Source organism: Amia ocellicauda, unplaced genomic scaffold (genome assembly GCF_036373705.1).
Source record: "Amia ocellicauda isolate fAmiCal2 unplaced genomic scaffold, fAmiCal2.hap1 HAP1_SCAFFOLD_55, whole genome shotgun sequence".
Lineage (NCBI taxonomy): Eukaryota > Metazoa > Chordata > Actinopteri > Amiiformes > Amiidae > Amia > Amia ocellicauda.
The window spans coordinates 420,112-440,437 of record NW_027102985.1 but is presented as its reverse complement, the minus strand read 5'-3'; the positions used below and the strand labels follow the sequence as shown (position 1 = coordinate 440,437).

The 20,326-nt window shown below is 40.1% G+C and overlaps 6 pseudogenes; all 6 read left to right on the top strand.

Annotated features, from left to right (window-relative positions):
- Nucleotides 1-145: 145 nt before the first annotated feature.
- On the top strand, nt 146-264 carry LOC136738008 (uncharacterized; annotated as a pseudogene).
- A 215-nt stretch (nt 265-479) lies between these two features.
- Nucleotides 480-598, top strand: LOC136738185 (uncharacterized; annotated as a pseudogene).
- Nucleotides 599-814: 216 nt separating this feature from the next.
- LOC136738101 (uncharacterized) lies at nt 815-933 on the top strand (annotated as a pseudogene).
- Nucleotides 934-1,148: 215 nt separating this feature from the next.
- LOC136738223 (uncharacterized) lies at nt 1,149-1,267 on the top strand (annotated as a pseudogene).
- Nucleotides 1,268-1,483: 216 nt separating this feature from the next.
- LOC136738190 (uncharacterized) lies at nt 1,484-1,602 on the top strand (annotated as a pseudogene).
- Nucleotides 1,603-1,815: 213 nt separating this feature from the next.
- LOC136738169 (uncharacterized) lies at nt 1,816-1,934 on the top strand (annotated as a pseudogene).
- The last annotated feature ends 18,392 nt before the right edge of the window (nt 1,935-20,326 follow it).

Genomic DNA, 20,326 nt, shown 5'->3' with positions numbered 1-20,326 from the left:
AGTATTGTACACGTACCCGGCTACTTTTAACACCCTTTGCTGCACTGATATTTTTCCCTCCATTTTTCTTTTTTCATTTTTTTTTGCTGGAAGTTCTGTCAATATCCTCCAGCCATTTAGAGACATCATGCAGCCAGGCCTCTTGGCTTGCGGCCACACCGTCCTGAACGCGCCCGATCTCGTCAGACCTTGGAAACTAAACGGGCCAGGGCCTGGTTAGTACTTGGATGGGTGACCTCCTGGAAATACCAGGTGATGCAAGCTTTTTACGTATCCTGTGTAACTTCATCGTAGCTCTTAATACTCTCTTTCAGTCTGGAGGAGATATAATTGAAGAATTGTACACGTACCCGGCTACTTTCAACACCCTTTGCTGCACTGATATTTTTCCCTCCGTTTTTCTTTTTTTTTTTTTTTTTGCTGGAAGTTCCATCAATACCCTCCAGCCTTTAAGAGACATCATACAGCCAGGCCTCTTGGCTTGCAACCACACCGTCCTGAACGCGCCCCATCTCGTCAGATCTCGGAAGCTAAACGGGGCAGGGCCTGGTCATTACTTGAATGTGGGACCTCCTGGAAATACCAGGTGCTGCAAGCTTTATACGTCTCTTGGGTAACTTCATCGTAGCTCGTAATACTCTCTTTCAGTCTGGAGGAGATATAATTGAAGAATTGTACACATACCCGGCTACTTTCAACACCCTTTGCTGCACTGATATTTTTTCCTCCATTTTTCTTTTTTCTTTTTTTTTTTGCCGGAAGTTCCGTCAATACCCTCCAGCCTTTAAGAGACATCATGCAGCCAGGCTGCTTGGCTTGCGGCCACACCGTCCTGAACGCGGTCGATCTCATCAGATCTCGGAAGCTAAACGGTGCAGGGCCTCGTCAGTACTTGGATGGCTGACCTCCTGGAAATACCAGGTGCTGCAAGCTTTTTCGTCTCCTGGGTAACTTCATCGTAGCTTTTAATACTCTATTTCTGTCTGGAGGAGATATAATTGAAGAATTGTACACATACCCGGCTACTTTCAACACCCTTTGCTGCACTGATATTTTTCCCGCCATTTTTCTTTTTATTTTTTCTTTTTTCTGGAAGTTCCATCAATAACCGCCAGCCTTTAAGAGACATCATGCAACCAGGCATCTCGGCTTGCGGACACACAGACCTGAACGCGCCCGATCTCGTCAGATCTCGGAAACGAAACGGGGCAGGACCTGGTCAGTACTTGGATGGGAGATCTCCTGGAAATACCAGGTGCTGCCAGCTTTTTACGTCTGCTGGGTAACTTTATCGTAGCTCTTAATACTCTCTTTCAGTCTGGAGGAGATATAATTGAAATATTGTACACGTACCCGGTTACTTTCAACACCCTTTGCTGCACTGATATTTTTCCCTCCATTTTTCTTTTTTCTTCATTATTTTGCTGGAAGTTCCGTCAATATCCTCCAGCCTTTAAGAGACATCATGTAGCCAGGCCTCTTGGCATGCGGACACATTGTCCTGAATGCGCCCGATCTCATCAGATCTCGGAAGCTAAACGGGGCAGGACCTGGTCAGTACTTGAATGTGAGACCTCCTAGAAAAACCTGGTGCTGCAAGCTTTTTACGTCTCCTGGGTAACTATATCGTAGCTCTTAATACTCTCTTTCTGTCTGGAGGAGATATAATTGAAGTATTGTACACGTACCTGGCTACTTTCAACATCCTTTGCTGCACTGATATTTTTCCCTCCGTTTTTCTTTTTTTTTTTTTTTGCTGGAAGTTCCGTCAATACCCGCCAACCATTAAGAGACATCATGCAGCCAGGCCTCTCGGCTTGTGTCCACACCGTCCTGAACGCGCTCGATCTCGTCAGATCGCGTAAGCTGAACGGGGCAGGTCCTGGTCAGTACTTGGATGGGTGACCTCCTGGAAATACCAGGTGCTGCAAGCTTTATACGTCTCTTGGGTAACTTCATCGTAGCTCGTAATACTCTCTTTCAGTCTGGAGGAGATATAATTGAAGTATTGTACACTTTGTCTTAGGGACAGTCTGGCTAGCAGTGACTGAGTGGTTGACAGACGACAAGCATCGGAATGTACGTGCTCTGTGATGTCATAGCAGTCAGCTGAGAGAGGCTCGTGATGTCATCGCTGAGCTGTCTGTCTGTCTGTCTGTCTGTCTCTCTCTCTCTCTTTCTCTCTCTCTCTCTCTCTCTCTTCCTCTCAATTCAATTCATTTGTATTGTCAAAGCAATTGGACATACATACATACATATATATATATATATATATATATATACATACATATATACATCTATACATGCTAGAAAGTCATTACAATGTTATCTTAAAGGCTAACTAAGCAGAACATATATCATTATAGAACAGAGTTCATAGGTCAACACATGGTTTTAGGGAACAGGCACGTAGGTCATACCGTTTGACAATGTCTCCAAGGTTCTCATCGTAAATAACAAACAGAAATCAAACTATCTTCTGGGCTGACCTTCTAGCTTGACCGTATCTTTCTTAAGTATACAAGAGAGAAAAACAGGTGTAAGAAAATAATTTCTAATTTTCCTTCTACACATATATACATACATACATACATATGTAGCGTTATGTTGGGTGTATTTTGATAAGAGCATTTGGGCTCTGAGCTGAAGCACTGATCTAAAGAAGACCTCTCCCCCCCCAAAGTTATCAGATTTCCTTAGCTCATCAGCTTGGAACTGGTTTGCATCAAAGTGACAGTTTTGGGGAGGATGGCACCGAGAAGAGGCCAAATACTTTGGAATTCTGCTATGAGATGTCTGGAGAAAGGGGCCTGTAGGTGATAAAAACTCTTTGAAGTGGATGAGAGCCGAAATCCCGACATAGAGCTACGAACCCAGGCCAACCGGCATTTCCAAAAGATGGCATGGATTGACATCAGTCATAAATAAAGCCTCCCTCCAATAGGACACTTGGGGCTGAAACCGAAATCGAATCTCAAGAACTCAGGGACCAATCACCTACTGATCTGACAGACTATAAGGAACAGCGGACAGTCTTTCTCTCTCTCTCTCTCTCACCTGAACCAGAATCTCGCTGCCACAGCTCAACCTGTAGCTCTGTTGCCAGAACCGGAATCAGAAACCAACCAAGTCTTTGCCGGCAACAGAAGAGTTAAACTGGGAGAAGGAGATTGAGCGAAGAATTATTTTAAAGGACTTTATTAAATAAATAACTTCACAGACCCACCTGATCAGTGGAGTTTTACAGCTGGACAATTGACTAAGTCGACTGAATACGAAAGTGTCAGTCACTTAAATAGCTATTTGAGTCTTAAGAAACTTGACCCTTGGAATAAACAGGGCCCTGCTTTCCTCAAAGACTTTGTCTTCAAGTAACTACGGTGGAACCCTGCTTACAAAGAAGATTTTGTGCACTACCTTGGAGCCTTCAAACCAGTGGAAAATCTGTTTGGAAAAGACTCTACATTCGCGAAACCCCAACTTCCAGGTGCATCGACTGAGTGGAAGTTCTTGGACAAAGCCGAACCGGACTGCCTTTGTTCCAAACCACACGGACCTCGTGCCGTGTGCTGTTATCTGAGCCCGAAGCCAGAGAGGCCTCTCTGCGACGAAGTTCACATAAGTTTAACAGTTTGGAGTTCATGATTCATGACATTTGAGAAATCAATTAGAAATGTTAATCTGTGATTCATAACTCTAGAATGTGTAATATCATTTAGTTTTCTTAAATATAAATGTGTGTTGCATTCAACTGTTTTGTTGATAATTTTAGAAATAAAATCTGACAACGCCGAGAAATATCTTCTCATTCCTGTTTAACTGTTTAGTCTGAAATTGACACAAGTTAATAGACACCAGATTATAGGTGGCCCTGCCTATCCTTAATCATTGAATAATAATCAGTTAAGGGAAATTGTGGTAACAAGTAATGATAGGATCTTTCTCTCCACCTAAACGTTAATGAGACTGATATATATATAACGAGAAGTTACCTGACATAAATACTAACCTGCGTAGTTATTGAATGTCTGACTAACAATACTAATGAGAGACTCACCTTCGTCTTACTAACCGGTATTGTAGTCAATGTGTTTATAACCTTTTTTGTTTAATGATTTGTGTGTTATCATATGCGATCCCATGGTCTTTGATTTGGTCACGGAAGTGATTTGTCTTTGATTTGTTGATCTAGAGTTGAATTTTAATTAGTTTTTCCCTTTTGTATAATTAGTGTAGTGCTACATTTAGTCTTTGTTTTTGAATAAATTTGACAATTTATATCTTTGGAATTGGTGTCTGCATCCAATTATTACAGAAAATGAGTTCTACAAGATTCCAGGATTCGTGATAAGGTGATACTATAAATTCACTTCTTTAATTGAATTTTATAAGTGTACCTTACGCTACACCTTTGACCACCACGTCTTCCTCCTCCCACTGCTTGACCTCTATTGTGACCTGGATCACCTGCCGGCTCCATGTTATCGCTGTGTTGTTGAGGTGGATAGCACGCATTTCACTCGATACTCGTACCACAATGTGAAATCAATCATCAATAACCAGTTGGCAGTATTGGAAAAGCAATTACAAGGGCCTGCATACATACAGTAATGTCAAATCTGATGTGGAAGAACAATTCCTTTATCCCTCTGTTCTCCACCAGGGTTGTGCTGATCGCCTCGATTGGCAAGTTTGCAGTGTGAGGAGTGGATCCATGTCGTCGTTCCTAGGCACTTCACAGCTGTGTGGGTGGTCAGGAGCACCTGGTAGGGCCCTGTCCACCTGGGCTGTTGGGAGGACTTTCTCTTGTGTGCTTTGATATACACAGTCATCTTGCTGGAAGGGGTGGTAAACCTGCTGGGATGGTTCAGTCTGGGCGGCTTTCATCTGTGAATGGACAGCTTCGAAAGCACGTGTTAGTCCCATACAAAAAGACAACATAGCATCATCCATCAAGTGGATGTCCATTTCCCTTACAGACAATGGAGGAGTGATGGAGAGTCTCATAAGTCATCCCATAATAATCTCACACGGAGAAAGACCTGTTTTTCTCAATTTGCTGACGATTTCATTGTCATTAGGACTATAGGAAGGGGATCTGGACGTTTGAGTCCTGTTTGTTTGCATATATTAGACAGCTTATTCTTTAATATCCCATTTTGTTTCTCCACTGCTCCAGCTGACTGAGCCTGATGGGGCAGTGAAAATGTTGTTTACCTCGCAGGGCTTTGCATAGTTCCTGCACTATTGTCCCAGTGAAGTGAGTGTTCCTATCACTGGAAATTTCCCTGGAATGCGAAATCTACATATAACATCCCTTAACTGTATTTTTGCTACTTTTACTACTTCAGCCTTCCTACGGGATAGGCTTCAACCCATTTAGAACACCTATATATTATTACAAGTATATATTCATATCCACAACATTTAAGCTTTTGAACACAATCTATTTGCATATTGCAGGATTATGAGCTTGACAAATGTGGCAAGTTCTACAATATTGCTAAGCTGTTACTATAAAACCTGGGGCAAACCAATTTAAAAGACTGATGCACACATCCCCCCTTTGCCCGTGTGGCCAACACCATGCGCCACATGGGCAAACCAGGGAAAGAGTGCCTGTGAGGCAACCAATGCATTAGCAAATGTTTGAGCTCTCTTATGGAAGGTGCAGTGGCCAGTTGCAATTTCCTGGAGCTTTTACAGTGCATCTCAAATTAAATTTCATCCAGCCCCAGGTCATAAAAGTCAAACCCTAGTTACGACATACATAACACATACATTTTGTTGCTTCAAAGAGAATACAAAAGTCAGCAAAACATTCTTTTTTACAAATTCAGTTTGTAAACTGTATTGTACATATATTTGTTGCGTTTTGATTTATAAACATTATACATTGTACAAATCTTAAGTGAAGGGCAATGGACTGATTCTGACTTCATGGCTGTCATTCTATTCATTTGAATAATGTGACATCTCCACTAATAGTACATTATAAATTAAACTATCAATAGAAGAATATGTGCTACTGCGGACGTCATCTGAGCAGTTTCACAATATATTGTAGATTCCTATAATCTGGAAAACCTTTAATTATAGTATTTTAACTTATTTCTCCACTGAGTCAAGCATCACTTCAGCGTAGTGGACCTCAGCATTGGTCTGTTCAAGTTGCTGTGAGGCTGTCTTTAAAGCCGCGCCCTCGGCCTACTGTGTCTCAACAAGAACACCAGCATCTTCTCCATATGGGTCAGACATCGGTTCCTTCAGGACACGATTCATAATATGCATATCTGCCATGTGGAATAAATCAGTCTGAAGACACAATGTGTGGTTCACACAACATCAGAGATCGTCCTTATAAAAGGCATCTCTATCACATTAGTTGACATTCGCACAATCTATAAGGTTTCTAGTAAAGGGAAAATTCAAAATAATAATAATCTTGATTCCAATTTATCTCATTTATCAAATTATTTCAGTACAGCACTCAGCTGTCGTCAGCAGCATCATATCTCCTGTGTTTATTGAATCAGCTTTACTTCCTAGTGTAGATACTCTTTTTGTGTGGAGTTGTCAAAGTTTCAAAACAATGTGCTTATCTTTGTCCTTTTATCTAACTTAAATACCTGAGAACATTACAATAACTATTACAGCAGCTCCTTCAACACCATAGTTAATAGTAGTTGGGTAAATGATGGCAGTTATTAATCTTTGTTTCTCAATTCATTTTTTACCAATAAACCATAATTTGAAATTATTTCCATACTCCTATTATTCCTATTTTCATTATTATTAGTTTTATGCGGTTGTCATCTAGTATGTGATGTATTCGTCTGTATCAACATCAATATTATTATCATTATTAATACAAGCAGTGTAAATTACCATTCATTACACTCTTGCTCTGTTTGTAATTAGTTATGAACCCTTACACGTACTTACAGTCTCTGCCTTGTCTCTGACTTCTCTCTCTCTCTCTCTCTCTCTCTCTCTCTCTCTCTCTCTCTCTCTCTCTCTCTCTCTCTCTCTCTCTCTCTCTCTCTCTCTCTCTCTCTCTCTCTCTCTCTCTCTCTCTCTCTCTCTCTCTCTCTCTCATCTCAGGCTGCTTGTCTGCTCAGGCGAACAGGGGGAGCAGAGGAGCACATACGGCCCTTGCCCCCTGCCCCCCTCTTCCTAATTGATAGGGTATTTCTGTTTGTGAAAGGACTATTTCCAAACAGTTTTATAACTTGCCATGACTATGTTTCATTAAATTAGTTATGTTACACCTTTAGTTATACCTGTAGTAACTTCATTATTTTCCCTCATATTCCAGTCAATCACCATCAGAGTCTCTCGTGGCAGTACATTTGTCTCACACAGAACAAACTCTCCTTTCTCAACCGCTTTCAATTTTGGATAACATCGCACTGCATCCCAACAGCTGTTCTTTCTCCTATTCCTAATTTCTTACAAGAAAATGCAAGTTATATTTGATCGATTTGTATTATTACTATTTATATACATTTCACTACATTATTGTAGTTAATGAATGTATTTAATCTTTGGAAAATAAGCCTTTTCATTGATCTCAATAATGATGTCCAGGTACTTCAGGAAAGCACATTTTCAAAAAATGTGTCCAGTCAATGATTTCCCCAACTAAGAACCTGCGTGGGCACTAAGACTGTCCTCCTGCGCGGCTCATGTCTTTATTGTGACACTTCCTCCTATTGAAGTCCAATCTACACCAGTACAGGTTCAGAAGAACTGTTCCCGAATCCAGATTGAACTGATCAATAGTTAATTTCTTACCTACACATTGTATTTAGGGATCTATTACTAGGGATTTAAAAACTCTTCATTGTGGAACTCATAGCTTCCAAATGAGCACATCGTTAATTTCCTGAAGTATCTGGTTATCTATTTATCAATATGTAAGAAACCTTCACCGAATGTTTGTGGTTGCCTCGGATTCCTATTTCTAAATTTGGCTCTAATTCCATTTCTAACATGTTACTTTTAACTTCTGTATTCGTAAGACCTATTTAAATAACTTAATTTTGTATTATTATTTCTGTTTGCAATAGCATTCTGTGTACAGTTAAATGCTGACTTTCTTGTAGGTCTGTTATTACAACATATTTAACTGGCGTTTTTTAGCTATCATTCTGTAACTATTTGTGACTTATGACTCTCTTAGTCATATTCTGGACTATACAGTACATGAAAAAGTCAAAATATGGACATTTACCTTGCGCAAACTGAAAACGTACAAACATACAAAGAGACACATATTAATTTATATCCATAGTAAATTCAGATACCATGGTTTTGGTTGGCATGTTATATTGACCTGCAGTGTCTCAAACTACCCTTATTTATTACTTATCTAGTAATTTTCCTTCAGTATCTTGAGGACTGTCATTTATACTGAAAAACATATATATATATATTTTTAATTTGTCTTCGGGGCATTCAGATTGAATTATGCCTGTTGTCTTTTCTTTCTTTTCTCTAACAAATGTTTTAAGATAGCTAGCTTTGGTTTGACATCAAGGTTCTGAAATGAGTGCCAAAGTGATTGTAAAAAAGTGTAATATCAGGGGACAGTGGCTATTACTGATCTGGCCTTCCGTGGCCTCTGTATTAATGTAACAGGTCACATTGTATGTGTACACTGATACTTGATAGTATAATATAGTACAAGTAAAAAACATACATAGGTATCATAGAAGTATTTTGCAGAAATGATTATGGATAGTTATCAAAATGGAGAGGAAATGCTAAATCCAGTCTCCCCAGGCTGAGCTTCTATTGCTGCACCTGCTAAGTGGCTGCTGGCCCCACTATATGGATAGAGCCACACCAAGTACAAGAGTCTCCCCATTGCTATTTATATCTCCCTATCCAGTCTTCTGTAGGTGTCAGGGTGGGGTGCCTATTCCCCTGCATGCTTTGAAACCTATAGCACCTGGGACGCACACTTGGGATCCGGTTCCTCTGCCCCTCACATACACATGAGGAATCCTAGGTGCTCAATACGTCATACTGTCTCTTTCATCTCATGTGTAAACTATGGACAAATACATGACTAAACGTGTTTAGTTGCTTTTCCCAGAATGCTTTGCGCCACGATATGCAAATAACGGGGACTATGATTGGCTCCCTGACATTACCCACACTGCGACTGATGCTACCCATTTCACTACCCAACAAAGACCCATAATATGCGTGTGTCTGTCTGTCTGTCTGTCTGTCTGTGTGTGAAAGTGTGTGTGTGTCTGTCTGTCTGTCTGTCATGTAACTTGCACATCTGTGAGGGCACCACTAATGCCGAAAGAGATGTACACATATTGTTTATTTTCCATATATATGTATGTATGTATGTATGCATGTCCAATTGCTTTGACAATACAAATGAATTGAATTGAGAGGGAGAGAGAGAGAGAGAGAGACAGACAGACAGACAGACAGAGAGACACACATACACACACACACACACACACACACACACAGAGAGCCAGCCAGCCAGCCAGCCAGCTCAGCGATGACATGACGAGCCTCTCTCAGCTTACTGCTATGACAGCACAGAGCACGTACATTCCGTTTAACAAATCGTTAAACAAAAAAGGTTATAAACACATTGACTACAATACCGGTTAGTAAGACGAAGGTGAGTCTCTCGTTAGTATTATTAGTCAGACATTAAATAACTACGCAGGTTAGTTTTTATGTCGGGTAACTTCTCGTTATATATATATCAGTCTCATTTACGTTTAGGTGCCGAGAAAGATCCTATTTGTTACCACAATTTCCCTTAACTGATTATTATTCAATGATTAAGGATAGGCAGGGCCACCAATAATCTAATGTCTATTAACTTGTGTCAATTTCAGACTAAACAGTTAAACAGGAATGAGAAGATATTTCTCGGGGTTGACAGATTTTATTTCTAAAATTATCAACAAAACAGTTTAATGCAACACACATTTATATTTAAGAAAACTAAATGATATTACACATTCTAGAGTTATGAATCACAGATTAACATTTCTAATTGATTTCTCAAATGTCATGAATCACAAACTCCAAACTGTTAAACTTATGTGAACTTCGTCGCAGAGAGGCCTCTCTGCCTTCGGGCTCAGATAACAGCACTCGGCACGAGGTCCGTGTGGTTTGGAACAAAGGCAGTCCGGTTCGGCTTTGTCCAAGAACTTCCACTCAGTCGATGCACCTGTAAGTTGGGGTTTCGGGAATGTAGAGTCTTTTCCAAACAGATTTTCCACTGGTTTGAATGCTCCAAGGTTGTGCACAAAATCTTCTTTGTAAGCAGGGTTCCACCGTAGTTACTTGAAGACAAAGTCTTTGAGGAAAGCAGGGCCCTGTTTATTCCAAGGGTCAAGTTTCTTAAGACTCAAATAGCTATTTAAGTGACTGACACTTTCGTATTCAGTCGACTTAGTCAATTGTCCAGCTGTAAAACTCCACTGATCAGGTGGGTCTGTAAAGTTATTTATTTAATAAAGTCCTTTAAAAGAATTCTTCGTACGGCTCAATCTCCTTCTCCCAGTTTAACTCTTCTGTTGCCGGCAAAGACTTGGTTGGTTTCTGATTCCGGTTCTGGCAACAGAGCTACAGGTTGAGCTGTGGCAGCGAGTTTCTGGTTCAGGTGAGAGAAAGAGAGAGAGAAAGACTGTCCGCTGTTCCTTAAAGTCTGTCAGATCAGTAGGTGATTGGTCCCTGAGTTCTTGAGATTGGATTTCGGTTTCAGCCCCCAGTGTCCTATTGGAGGGGGGCTTGATTTATGACTGATGTCAATCCATGCCATCTTTTGGAAATGCCGGTTGGCCCGGGTTCGTAGCTCTATGTCGGGATTTCGGCTCTCGTCCACTTCAAAGAGTTTTTATCACCTACAGGCCCCTTTCTCCAGACATCTCATAGCAGAATTCCAAACTATTTGGCCTCTTCTCGGTGCCATCCTCCCCAAAACTGTCACTTTGATGCAAACCAGATCCAAGCTGATGAGCTAAGGAAATCTGATAACTTTGGGGGGGGGAGAGGTCTTCTTTAGATCCGTGCTTCAGCTCAGAGCCCAAATGCTCTTATCCAAATACACCCAACATAACGCTACATATGTATGTATGTATGTATATATGTGTAGAAGGAAAATTAGAAATTATTTTCTTACACCTGTTTTTCTCTCTTGTATACTTAAGAAAGATACGGTCAAACTAGAAGATCAGCCCAGAAGATAGTTTGATTTCTGTTTGTTATTTACGATGAGAACCTTGGAGACAATGTCAAACGGTATGACCTATGAGCCTGTTCCCTAAAACCATGTGTTGACCTATGAACTCTGTTCTATAATGATATATGTTCTGCTTAGTTAGCCTTTAAGATAACATAGTAATGACTTTCTAGCATGTATGGATGTTTGTATGTATGTATATATATATATATATATATATATATATATATATATGTATGTATGTATGTATGTATGTATGTCCAATTGCTTTGACAATACAAATGAATTGAATTGAGAGGAAGAGAGAGAGAGAGAGAGAGAGAGAGAGAGAGAGACAGACAGACAGACAGACAGCTCAGCGATGACATCACGAGCCTCTCTCAGCTGACTGCTATGACATCACAGAGCACGTACATTCCGTTGCTTGCCGTCTGTCAACCACTCAGTCACTGCTAGCCAGACTGGCTGGCTGGCTGGATGGGGGGGCTGCTTGCTGCTGCTGCGTACCTTAGCAAGCTTATTTGCTTGACCGGCCTTCCTACTCCTCTGCCCACATGCCCACCTATGCCCGATCTGCTGTTCACCTGGATCACAGCTCCGCCCCAACAAGGCAGATCTTCCCAAAAATGGTACAAACTGATCCACGTTCCCCTCCACGGAAAGCTTTAGCCCAAAATAAGTGACACATTCTGTAACAACATAATGGATGCCCACCCAACCTGTGACAAAACTTAGAAAAAAGAAAAACGGTCAGTCCTCCTGGGGGAGGGACACACAGCCACCCTGGCTGCCCAATATGTCAGCGCCTACCACAGCCTGAGGGACACAGTGACACACGAGCACCGGCTGTAAATATAATGTAAATACTCATTTGTAATGCATGTCATTGTATTTCAAAAAAGGAATCTGGAAATAGTAAACCAATTTTCTTTATTTGTATGTATTTAAGATCACATTTTATTACATTTTCTTTTTCTGTACTTGATAACATCTTATTGTGATTCAAAATTCTATTATTTATTTTCCGTATGTATGTATGTATGTATGTATGTATGTATGTATGTATGTATGTATGGAAGGAAAGTTAGAAATTCTTTTCTCACACCTGTTTTTCTCTCTTGTATACTTAAGAAAGATTAGGTCAAGCTAGAAGGTCAGGCCAGAAGGTAGTTTGAATTTTGTTTGTTATTCACGATGAGAACCTTGGAGACAATGTCAAACGGTATGATGGCAGCATCACTTACAATTTTGACAGCCGGAAGTCCCGCCCTCCCTACGTACCATAGACCGGAAGGCCCACCTCACCTTCCGGTTACCCCCACCTTTGAACCGGAACTTCTCTCTCCTTCCCATCACCCCCAGGGTTACCCTTTTACCCTCCCTTGTCAGCCATCTTGGATGATATCGGCCATATTGGATGTCAGCCATTTGTAAGGTCATAGGTCATCTGGTAAGATGGGAGCCATTTTGTTACCATTTGTAAGGTCATAGGTCATTTGGTAAGATGGTAGCCATTTTGCTAGGGTGACATCCATCATGGTGAGGGTCCGAGTGTACCTCACCCTGCTTGTGTGGAGGTGTAATGTTTTATAGCATAAACTGTGTTTTTAAGGTTATATTGTCTTATGATACTGTTTTAGTAAATTAAAAAATACAAGTTTTAAATACACACATATATATTGGACTTGGTCATGATAGGGATGGTGTTTCCAAAAGAACTCTGGAGAACTTTTTGAACAGCTGTAAAAGCAGGTACACCAGGACGTGGATCTTTATACAGCATTCTCTTGAGCATGTTGGGGAGGGCATCCACTGTTTTCACAATATCCTCAACCAGCAATGTCACATTAGGATTACTAGTGTCATACAAATCACCAAACTTGTGAGCTATTAGAGTGAGGATGGCATCTTCAAGCAGAGATTCCTCAAACATACGTATACATAAACCCACGGCAGCAGGAGTTTTCTTTCTCTGGAAAAAATATATATAATGTCTTATTGCAAAACAAATTTGTAAAACATCTTATAAGGCTTGTTATTTATAACCTTCTCAATTAATTGTATCACTTACTCATCTACACTTTCCAACAAGTCACTTAACCATCTCGAAGGTAGAGTGCATGTTTCTAAGCTATGCAAAAGAGATTTCACTTCTTTCTCAGTCTGTCTGGTGATGCATAGCCCACATAGGGCACGTGCAACACATAACACAACATTTAGAAAGTGGGTGACACTTATTTTGTTACATATAAGAGCGACACTACTCCAGACACTCCCTTGCTCGTGATCTAAAGTTAGACAGAGATGCTGTGCTTGGCTGGGGTCACCTATCAGACAGGCCTCACACTTATCAACTAATTCACGGCCAATACAATGTTGTAACACTAGCGCAATAATGCCCTTTATGGTGTGTGTCATCACTAGTGTTACATGATCATCATAGTTTTTACAATTATATCTCGGAACTTCCCTGTCTGAATCAAAACTCTTGTGGGTTCTAGCAAGGCAAGAACAGAAGCATGCAATGTTCAATCTTGTTCGGGGTCTTAAAGAGTTGACAGAGGAATCCATATCACTGGTGTCTGGTACTCCACTATTCTAATGAAGAGAAAAGAAAATAACACTTAAAACTGTAATGTGTGTCGGTCAGTAAAGAAGTACACAACTATACACAGTTGTAGGACCTCTATATTTACCTCTCTTTCCATTGATGGTCCAACTCCATCATCAGTGTCTGAGGTTTTATCCTCCCTGCCATGTTCATGGTCCTTGTCATCATCTTCAGACTCATCACCAGTGTTGACACCTTCGTCTTCATCAGACATTGGGAGAGCATCCCTGGGGCTCGGAGGAGGAGCGCTGACACTATTCTTTTGATAAACATACAAAAAAGAAAACATGCATTTAAATTCACTTTGCATTGAAATTTATATATACACACATACGGCCTAACAGCATGTAAACACCGGCATACGTTTAAAATTAATAATAATATTCTAAACACGTTTTTAAAGTAAAATAAAGTGTTACCTCTTTTGGGTCCCTGTCTTCCGACCATCTTAATTTTGTGTTAGGTGCCCCCGCATCTTCATCAGCAGCGTGGTCGCTAGGGGGTGTCTTCTTAGCTGGTGTAGCCATAGTGCGCTATGGGGGTTTCCACCAGTTACCGCAGACCTGTTCTGTCCCGAACGGGTGACATGTTTTCTGTGTTTACCAGCATGCTCTTTATACTGTAAATGGTGGCCGGCGGCTCTACAGAGGAGGCGTGGTGTGGGTGGGGTTGGGGGCGTGTGTGGGGACACGTGGGTAAATGGGGGGCAGTGGCTCTACAGAGGAGGAGGAGTGTGGGCGGAGTTGGGTGCGTGTATGGGTGCCACGTGGGTACAGTCATTTGTACCCATTAGGCTCGTGTCCATAACAAATATGTGATAACAATTTATCTCTCCAAATGGTCACCTCACCCAGTGTGTACACGTTGTTTTGAACGTGAGACCATGACCATAGCACGCATAGATACAGATGTCTGTTGGAGATCAACTTTATCGGAGTGAAATAGACACCCCAACATACCGCCCCAACTGAATTCTGTAATAAGAACAACATTTTTGGCGGTTTCCTGGTATGTTATGTGGAATACAATTTTGTGTGATTCTTAGAAAAATTATGAAATACCATTTTGCCCCCCCATAAATAAGCCGCTCCAAGCAGTTAATTTTACACATCCAATATAATATATGAAGGGACACACTCTTCATAATGGCATCTGACTGGGGTCCATTTGATGAGGAAGAGCTAGTAAATGCGTTATCATGTATTGATGGTAAGAATGTTTTTTATAGTAATAGAGTTGGGTTTAAAAGTGTTAGTATATCATGCATAGTTCATGGTTTGTATAATTTAAGGTGAGAGAGAACCGAGATATTACAGCACAGAATAACAGAGCCGAGACTGTCGGGCCGAGCACCCCGCAGGGGACCACGGAGAGTGGAACTCGCAACCCCCAACGCCTACGTCCCGAACAGCGCCTTCCAAACCGCAGGAGACACGTGTTCTGAAGGTGGGCCAAAGCAATGTGTTTAATGGCCAGTTTTATTCAGATTTCATGGTATGCCATAGAACAAGTTGTTACATATTATAAATTAATTACATCTTCTAAAACATTATATTGTGTACATTTATGGGACCAATGTTTGTTTTTTGATTTGACAGTTGTTTAACCCACATAACTAAGCACTCCCCCACCCACCCCAAGTCACAGAGCAAACTTTGAATGGAGGTGTGTAACATTCACCGTTTTTACCAATGTTATTAATAATAATAATAATAATAATAATAATATTATATTTTGTATTTGTTCGAAATGTAGTGAAAAGTCACTGTATAAAGTGTAATTGACATGTTTGTTTTATTATAGCTAAAAATGCGGCACAGCCTGCATTGCCCTGCTTGAGAGGCTTGTCAAGTGGAAAACAGGTGAAGAGATCCGATCGTGCTGATAAAGGGAGGTCCGTTCTACAGCGGGGGAGACAGCCACCAGTCACACAAAGGGGAAACACAGCGCCCAGAAAAGCCCTGAGTAAGACAAACCGGGTGGCACACGACACCACCGATGTGGGGGTGCAATGTGTGAAAGTGAACCGACCGAGCTCCGCTACTGTAAAAAGAGGTAAACGGGGTAAAAGCACGGTTAAAGCCACCACTAGTGGGGATACTGAGATGAAATGTGATCAATCACCCTGTGTTGACATACAGACCCCTGGTGATTGTAGGGCCCTGGTGTTTAGCAAGATATGCAGTCAGCTTGTGGAGGCGTTAAACACCGCTCAGTGCATAATACATGTTTTGACAAATTTGTTAAAACAAATAGGGAATTGCCCCGTTTCTGATGAGAGTTTGATGAATCTGTAATTCACACTGTGAATCAATCAGTCTCTGCAAGATCGAGAAGGGTTGTTACAAAAAACAACCAATTCTGAAAACAACAATTGACAAACAATGAAAAAGGAGAAGCACAAAATCTGTCAGTCTGCTTGTGTAATTAGGGGGGTAATGCGAAATAAAATTAATGCTGCGAAAAGAATGCTGCGTAGGCTTAAATTTAGAACAAATGTGTCACAATTAGCACGGTCACAGACACTGTTGCACACTCTCCAGACGGGAGGCCATCCGGTAAACTTGGAAATTCAGGAATATATAGATCAGGATGTATCTAAGGAACTAGCATCGGTAGCTAATAACAATGATAATCAGATCGGGGGTGGTGATGCTGCAATGTTAGAGATGAATAATGAAAATGATGAACAAATGGCTGAGGGTGGCGTTGGCGGGGACCCTCCTCGGGGGTTTTTGGAGATTATTCGTCGCTATGACCGAGAAATTAATAGGTTTCGGGGTATGGAGTTTTATGAAGAATTCAGGTTTGTGAACCTGGATCTGGTACAATCTTATATGAATGCTGTCCGTATTGTGCATGGAGCTGTGCAAGGATTGCTAAATGAAATATCACACAATGTGGGTCCTAATGATTTTGTACAGCTGAGACCGAGCTCGGGGTCATTACATAATCCTTTCTAATCGAGGAGTCGAAATGTGGGGGAGCTGGACGCTGCAGATTTCTTAGAGAGCATAGCTAATTTACTACAAAGTCACAACAAAATTCTATCACATTTGAGTTTGCGAATAACGGTCACTGTGATTAGAAATATGCAAGGTGGTGGTGGTGCGCGGAGGCGCTTAAAAGGTATTTTATTTTGTAAAATAATAGACATAAACCAAGGTAACAATTTATGTTTTGCTGCCAGTGTGTACCGCCTGTGGAAGGGTAAAGAATGCACAGATTCCGAAATGTTAGATGGTGCCAAACGAATGCATAGCCAGCTAGGGTTTTCAATTCAGAAAAAAAAAATGTTTTTCAGATATTCAGGCATTTGAAAGACTATTGGGGGTCATTATCAAAGTATTGTACCATGAAAACGGATGGGAATATTTTACTACGGGGCCTACACCTATAAATTCTAAGTATCCGTTGCTCTTATCCTGTATCAAGTGTTGCTCATTGCTTCGCTGTCCTCGTCCTGTACCCTCAGTGTTTTCAGAGCCCGTTCTTGATCTTGTAGAAATATATTGCAGAAGAGCAGAACTACAATCACACTTTTTCAATGCTATTGCTTTTTTCTACCTCCCTGGTGAGGTACCAATGCGGGAAGTTTGAGAGAGTATTTCTAAAATGTGTATGATCCAATACACACAGTTATTTAAAAAGCTGACGTCTTGTACATGCTCACCAGAACCAAGCCTAATTAAATAACACATTTAATATTAAATAAGTACATGTGCAGTAGCCACTTGGACAATTACAGATCCCCAGGTCAAAACACAACAGAAAGACATGGAAGATCGTATTTTCAAATCACACCTGTGGCCCCCCTAACTGTAATTTGGTATTAGTGGGTCAAAGGATTTATTTAGTTCAAGTCATAATAAGATTATATTTTGAAAGGAAACATTACAGGATGTAATATTTAAAATGACTGTGAGTACCTTTCATTAACATTGTTTTAAAGGCTGGGACCAATATGGTGGAATATCTCCAACACACGGACATTGAGAGACTCGACCCCTTTGTGCTGCTGCTCAGAGACCAACTCTCAGTTGTCTCTGAGTAGGCTATGGATCAACTTCCTTTCCTAATATGAAGGAGACAATGGATACAAAACCTATAGGCAACTATGAAAAACAGGTGATTATTGTTATTCTTCTCATTATAAACTACTTAATACATCTCTCGCATAAAGTACAACAGGATAGTGGTGATGTCATTCAGGATTGGATTGCCATTGGTCAAAAGCCCTCTGAGAGAAATTGTGTGGCGACACTCCACACTCTTAGAAGAAATTGTTCTGCACAGAACCATAAAGGGTTCCTCGAGTAATCGCTCTGGTGGATCCCTTTATGGTTCTATGTAGAACCCCTTCAAAGGGGTTACATGAAGAACCCCCAAACATAGCGTTCTATACAGAACCATTCGTTTTAAAATGTTATATATAGAACCCATTCAAAAGGGGGACACGTGCTATACCTGAATTTGTTTTCCAAATACAATCTTTAAAAAATGTATGAGTTCATATATACAAACACACATACACAACGTAGAAATCACACTACTAGTGAAGTAACTTCATTTACATTATATGCCACAACTCCTCAATTTGGAAAGCAAAAACAAGACATCTGATGTAAAAGTGTAAACTAATTACGAACAGCACTTTTGATTTTTATCTTCAATTCAGGGGCTACTTATTCGAACAGTAAACTGTATTCTCTCTTCAGAGTGACTGGAATGTTTTTGCCTACATTCAACTTAAATATGAAAGTTTCCAAAAACGGCATAGTTTTCTTTAAGGCTATTCAATGCCAAACACAAAATTCTCTCTGCTTTCAGTGCTTGTCCTTCAGCACAATTACACAGGTTCATGATGTTCTCATTTCAATACATTGTTTTCTTATTTAAACTATTTGACTTTGAGCTTACATTGAGAATAAAATCACGTTTGCAAGTAAAACCTGGCCAAGAAAGGAAGCAGCACTACAATAAAACAATACACAGAATACAAAGCAGTTCCTTCAAAAGTGAAAGTGATAAAGAGTGATGTCTGTCAGTAAATTACGTTGAGATCTATTGCATAATCTACAACTCCTTATACATCAAACCCAATTTACTAATATTATTGTTATGCATTAATTTGTCACATCTGCCTTTGTTGGTTAGGATAACAGTACAGGATCATCAATATGTACTGAAACGAAACCTGTCCTAGTAAGGTCGTGTCCTAACTGGATTTGACAGAGGAGCGTGTAGCTGCCACCACCTTTGGTTTACCGGACGGTCCGGTCGAATAACCCTGGAAGCTAAAATTAGTGATGTAAAGGGAGAGTGAAAAGCCAAGAGGAAGTATATAACCAAGTCTTTTTAATAACCAATTTAATACGCTGGGTACACAATGTGCAATTTAGGCAAATAGAATAACAATCACAGTATCACTAAACAATCCATAAAAAGTCAATATCCATTAAACAGTTAAGTTAATTTCTCCCTCAAATACATACGACCAATTATTATAATAAAACCGCAATTGACCTTCATTAAAGAAATACTAAAATAAACCATACAATAAACACCAATGTAAGTGAAAAGAAACCACAATATAAACATCAGATAAACCATACAATAAACACACCAATATAAGTTACCACAATTACAACAGCAATTTCAACTAAAAAAGGACACAATACAAACTCTTCAATGTAAAGCCAAAATTCACAACAAGCCAAAAAAAAAAAAAAGACAGAATAAAAGTATGAATGTTGTGTTGATGTGCTGCGTATGATGACATTGTCCCGGTGCTCCCGTTTGGTGCAGCACACACACCTCAACACAACATTCAGTCAGTGTGAGTGGTGCGGCCGAGCAGTGTGGCGAAAAAAAAATACGATCTTCCAACAGCAATTTCAACTAAAAAAAGAACACAATACAAACTCTTCAATGTAAAGCCAAAATTCACAACAAGCCAAAAAAAAAAAAAAAAAAACGGGTTAATTGCTGTTTTAGATCAATTGATTGGAATATAGCTAATAGGATCAGCAAAATCCAATCAATCAATCACTCACTTGGCCCTGTTACACAGACTGATTAATAGCAGTATGTTTAAGTCTAACCATAAATTCATAAATTAAAGCAAAGACATTGTTACTATTGGCAAGGACTTGTATAAAACCAAGTTTAAACAATGAAAACATGTAATCAAATACACATAATCCCACAAACAAACACATATAGATTTAAAATAGAGTCAGAGAGCTCCCGTCAACTGAACAGCTCCCCAGTGGCTCCAGAGGTTCAGCTCCAGGCTGGATCTAAACATTTAACTGTATATAGAGTGCATATAGAGTGCATAAGGCATCACAAATTATAAATAAATTATATATTCTATTATGAGAATAATGTTAAAGTAATACACAATATACACTAAATAATAAAAATAAAGTAATAATAAAGTAAATAAATAGTAATGGTGTCGTCTAAGACCCAGA